The sequence below is a fragment of the Uloborus diversus genome, chromosome 1, assembly GCF_026930045.1.
Source record: "Uloborus diversus isolate 005 chromosome 1, Udiv.v.3.1, whole genome shotgun sequence".
NCBI lineage: Eukaryota > Metazoa > Arthropoda > Arachnida > Araneae > Uloboridae > Uloborus > Uloborus diversus.
The window spans coordinates 67,802,237-67,808,472 of record NC_072731.1 but is presented as its reverse complement, the minus strand read 5'-3'; positions in this window follow the sequence as shown (position 1 = coordinate 67,808,472).

The window sequence follows — 6,236 nt, the reverse complement described above, 5'->3', positions numbered from 1 at the left end:
GACTGAACTACTTAATTGGATTGAAATGTACCGGACAGAACAATTCTCGCGGCGATTTTCCAAGGTCAACCCAACCCCCCTGTCTTAGTGCCATAAAAATGCCTTTCCTTTTGTTACTTCTTATCTAACACCCCACTTTCTCAGGGACAAAAGACGACCTTGAAGAAAAAAGCGGGAATTCTCCGATCTCAGAAAAAGTGCTGAGTTACGGTACAGTGCGAAATATGCTAGATGAAGTTTTCCGGAGGAAAGAAACAAATATATATTTTGAAACTTTAAACCTTATACACATACAAAAAAAAAAATGTCCAAAATTTCTCTTCTGGAAAAACTCAAACAAAACCACCAAAGCCTGGGGCGCCTTTAGATGCAGGGGGAATTATTGGGAGCAATCAGCCCGCACCTAAAATCCATGACTAACTGTCAATTTCCAGTAGTTTTGAGCATTTTCCACTCAAAATTATGATTTTCCAAGGCATATCCACAAAAAAAAAAAAAAAAAAAAAAGTTTTTTTTTTTTCCAGAAAAATTCAAACGAAGACAACTGAAGTCTGGGGGCCCTTTAGACGCAGGGGGCCCTATTGGGAGCAACCAGCCCGCGCCTAAAATCCATGACAAACTGTCAATTTACAGGACTTTTGAGCATTTTCCACTCAAAATTTTGACTTTCCATGGCAAATTCTCAAAAGAGAGTTTTTTCTCCCAAAAAAATTCAAACGAAGGCAGCTGAATCCTGGGGCCCCTTCAGACGCAGGGGGGCCCTATTGAGAGCAATCAACCCGTGCCTGAAATCCATGACTAACTCAATTTCCATGAGTTTTGAGCATTTTCCACTCAAAATTATGACTTTCCATGGCAAATTCTCAAAAGAAAGTTTTTTCCCCAGAAAAATTCAAACGAAGACAGCTGAAGCCTGGGGCCCCTTTAGACGCAGGGGGCCCTATAGGGAGCAATCAACCCGCGCCTAAAATCCATGACTAACTGTCAATTTCCAGGAGTTTTGAGCATTTTCCACTCAAAATTTTGACTTTCCATCTTTGAGGAAGTGACGCGGCTCCGAGGCCCCTTGCTTTGCTGGAGGCCCCAGCTAGCGCCTCATGCGCCTATTCGGTGATCCGCCACTGATTTTCAGTGGGTATTTGAGGGGGTATAGTCCTTGGGAGGGATAAGCACCTCTAATTACTATTTGTTATTTGCTCATTGTCGATATGTTTATTGCATGAAGCAAGGATGCATAAGTATTCAAGAATTCATTATTTAATTATTTACACTTTTAACGGAGAATGAGATCATATCTACGTAGGTTACACAAAAGTATCCCACAGTTTGTCATATTTTTACTACTTACGAACTTGTAGTAAAATTGATCACAGTGAATGTTATTTTTACACACAATTAAATGTGCTACGAGCCAATAATCGTAAATTACATTCCCAGTAATACCTGGAGCTTTATACTTCCTTCAAGCCTTGCTATAAGTGATAACAATATTTTAAAAGTTTCAAGTATACTATATTGTTTTTGAGATGCATGAAAGAAAATAGGATTTTCTGTGGGAAATTAAAGGAATGGATATTGTTAGTCAAGGTGCACACCTGGGGAGGGGGGGGGTCATGGTGCAGACTGAGCCATTGAAATTTTTAGGAGTTGTTGTTTTGAGGGGTGTTTTTCTCATTTAGGGGGAACCCGTGCTCTTGTGGGGGGAGGGGGAGGCTTTGTTCTGGGCCCGATTAACCTCTGAAGTTAGAGGAAACTAAGTCTCATTGCAGGGCTTTCACCTTTTGCTTTCAGGATATATTTTTTGAAAACTCTACGCACATTTTGAAACAAAACTCACTAATAATGCTATATGTATTATTTCCAAAAACGGCGAAGCAGACTTCCAATTTAAATTAATCCTTCCCTCCCCCCTCCCCAGATACATTGAACTTTTGTACATTACATTTCGTACTCCTATTCGCAGCAGATAAGACATAACTGCGCTTGCGCACGGACTTTGCTGATTTCAAAAGTCTTGCTAAAATTAATTACAAATATTTTAAATTTGTTAATAAATATGAGATACCTACAAATAAAAATTAGAATTCACAAAGCTTACTCTGATTTAGTTTTAGGCCTCGGTAAAGATTGAGTTTCGCGTTTTAATTATTAATGGATTTTTATATCAAACAAAGGCTTTTTTCAGGGGCAAGTTTGCCTGTATAATACTAAGCTGTTTACGCCTAACGTAAAATATCCGCAAAAGACGGATATTTGTACTCACATTCTAATCATTTTTGAAGTACACAACGTGTTTGACGTTTATGTTAAATAAATATTTCCAAACCAATAAATATTGTAGTGTCATTTTTCTCTTTGCATTATAAAGATTTTCAGTTATTCATATCCGTAGTTCCATATGATATATCACGAAATCGCTGTAAAAATATTCTAATCGCATTCATGAATTTGTTGGGACTCTAGTTCAACCTAAATATAAACAAGCAACACGAAATCTTAAAACAGAAAGCCCAAAAAGCTAAGTCCGTGCGCAAGCGCAGTCTAAATGGCAAATTTGTGATAACCGGGATTTAACGTCTAGTAGATAAGACTGGGTGGTCATTCCAAACTACTTACGTTTCGACTTCGAGATTTCCCGTCACGTGATCGATGTTGTCGAAAAAATCTCGCAACGTTGAATTCTGAACAGCTCGCAGCTGTCTCTCGAAGAGGCGCCGATTTTTTCGATTAGTTTGGTCGGCCAGGAGGTACACGTGACTTCTTCCAACCAATGTCCTTTCAGTGCAACTAGTTTTGTTTTGTTTAATCCTTGCACGGAAAAGCGCGAACTTTGACGACTTCAAAGAATACATTTTACGTTACAAAGAATCACACCGAAATAATTTTAGATTTTCTTGAAGCAAATCCAGATGTTCTTAAAAATTAATTCTCCGAGAATTTAAAAAAATAGTACACAAAGGAAAAATGGCAGAGGGCTCCGGTGCAAAAAGCTTAGTCGAATGGCAAAAAGTAAGTCGTATTTTTTGCATATTTCAATATTACAGTGTCTAAAACAAAAATCGAAGAGGTTAAAACAGCCAATACATAAATTTGATAAAAATTATCCGTAAATTTTGTTGATTTACTATATAACACCATCTATATTAGTAAGAATGTCTTATATGAAATATATTTTTTCCAAGAAACTATAATCGAAATAATAATAATAACTTAAAAAAAATAATGATACTAAAAAAAATCTTAACCGTCATAAATGCAGATGAAAAATTATAAATAGTTCGTAATCGTGGATTGAATATTATGTTGTTGCCGTGTCTAATGAAGTGCAGAGTGCGAAAGGTTTAGAGGCATCCAAAAGTCTTGATGAAAAAATCTGCTAATTCAAATTGAATAAAAAACACTAAAATGTAGGGGGGGGGGGTTAGGGGATGGTGCTGACTGCGCCATTGAAATTTTTAAAGGGGCTTGAGGGGTATTTTTTTATTTGGGGGGCTCTTGCTTTTGGAGGGGGAGTCTTCCGGATATTCGGGGGGGGGGAGGGGCACCCCTACAAAATGTAAAAGGTTTGTTGTGCTAATTGAGCTTTTGGGGATGGGAGCAGACATAACAGAATATATAATCTTCCATATTAGGATTAGTAATGCGAAAACCAACTCTCCCTCCGCTGCAGTTGCAATTATAACAACAATCTCAGTTTCAAAGACATGTTCCAGATTTTTTTTTTCTCTTCTCCTTTAAAATTATAATTAAATAAACATATGCTAAATAAAAAGTATTACTTCTTCAATATTCCGGTTTTCAAATTCCATTTTTTCTAGGTATTGTTTTCCAAGACCCAATCTTAAGATATCCTCAAAACAGTACTTTTCTAGATTTTTTTTTTCAAAACAAGCAACTTGTACCTATGATTACACAACTCCATATTTATTTTCAAGATTAAAAAGTCAAAACAGCAATCTTGGTTACAAGAGCAGTTTAAAATAAATAAATACTCTGCTGCTGTAAATGTATATTGAAAAATATTCGTAAAAGGAATAAATTTTTCAATCATTATTTCTCTTCAGCTGATAAAGAACTTTAAAGTTCAACCCAAAGGAAAGATCCTAAATTGAAGAAGAAAAGAAAAAAGGAGCATTTTGAAGCATTCTCTTTTCCTGAAATGCATCATATTATATAGCAGTCAATTTACAAATGCTTACAGTATAATCGAATACAGTATTTATATAATATTGCTAATTTTGATGTTGGCGAAATGGAAAATCAAATTTTAGAAACAACTCCCCAGAAATTACCAGCCTTTCTACTGTTTTGTAATTAGTTAATCAATATCAAATTAAATAACAAATTTTCTTACAAATTGAATTCAATTGAAATTGAATATTGACAGTAGGTAATAAATAAAGAATTTAAGAAAAAAGGGGGGAGGAGGATTTTATAGCAAAAGAAGACAAAAAGAAAAAAAAATTACCTACGTCTGTGGCGTACCTAGCATGGGTGACACCCGGGTCGGTAATTTGTGATGTCACCCCCCCCCCCCCGCTAAAACGTAAAAAAAAAAAGGGATTGTATATTCTGTGTAAATTTGAAATTCATACAATTTTCAGAAACAACTAGTACTTTTGTGAAAAAACTAAATTTTAAGTGGGATAATGTACAAAAGAAAAATAAAATTTATAAACGCTTTTTACATAAAATTTGCCCTAGACGCATTTGTGCAGGCCGTCGAACGGTCAAAAAAATAAGAGGGAGTAGGAAATTCCTAGCCCCTTAATTATTTCAAATGCATTATATCATGAAAATTTGGAGTGCCCCCGATTCCCCCCCCCTCCACCCTTACCTTAATTCCTAAATGATGGGTTTGGTTACAAGAAAGTGGAATCAATGGAAGTTATCAACCGTAGCCGAATGCATTTTCATTCACAAACTAACATTTTACATTGAAAAAGAAGCTCTTAACACGTGTCTGCAATTTAATTCTGATGTTTGTGCATTATAATGTTGTTATTAGTTAAATTAAGCATTTTAAGCTTTGAAAACTTGTTGTAAAGCGAAAAATGTTGCATCTATACCTATTTTATGTTTGCAGTTATACCCCCCCCCCCTGCACCATTTTTGGGGTTGGCCACATCCTAATTCGTTTTCCTCGTGCCAATACCTATCAGAAAAACCAACTGCCGTAATTTTATCACAAAAATTCCACGGACAACCACTTTTTCAACCCCCCCCTCACTATGTTCAAGGTTTCTAACATTCTAATTTGTTTTCTGCTTGCCAATACATTTCAGAAAAACTAACTCCCGTTTTTGTGTCACAAAAATTTAACGGAAAACCACTTGCCCCCCAGCGCAGTTTTAACCCTCCTCCCTCCTCTTCACTATGTTCAAGGTTCGTAACATTCTAATTTGTTTTCTGCTTGGTAATACCTTTCAAAAAAAACTAACTCCCATTTTTGTGTCACAAAAATTTAACGGAAAACCACTTGCTCCCCCCCCCCAGCGCAGTTTTAATCCTCCTCCCTCTCCTTCACTATGTTCAAGGTTCGTAACATTGTAATTTGTTTTCTGCTTGCCAATACCTTTCAGAAAAACTAACTCCCATTTTTGTATCACAAAAATTTAACGGAAAACCACTTGCCCCCTCCCCCCCAGTGCAGTTTTAATCCCCCCCCCCCCTTGCCCCCTGCACCATCTTCAAGTTTGGCAACATCCAAATTCATTTTCCTCGCGAGCCAATACTTTTCAGAAAGACAAACTCCCAAATTGTATCACAAAAATCGCACAATCTCACCTACTTTAGGGCAGTTTTGAGATTTCGCTCCGCAAATAAGCGCCCGAAAAGTCACTTTTCCCCTTCTTTTGGCGATTGGAATCGCTACTTGCGAGAATTTCCTTTCGAGACCGCTTTTTTTCCCTATAGCGCCATCTAGTGAGGCGATCAGAACTAATCTCGCAAGGTGAATTTCGAGCTTGGAATAAGCACCCTGGTTAGTTGTTGTTTCAGATTTATCATTTCATAAAACAATTTATCAAATGTGATAAAAAGTATATCGCGAAGTTTTTAAGTCATTTTTGGGCCCCCTGTTAATTCTGAGGGGGAGTTCAAGCTGCCTGAGCCTTTTGGGTAATCAGGCCCTGCCCTTGCCCTTGCGTCAATCTTGACTCCCAAAAGAAGCAAAAAGAAAAGAAAAGGCGCCAAGTTTCGCGGGTGCTGGAAAAAATACGACGCAAAAGTTTGAG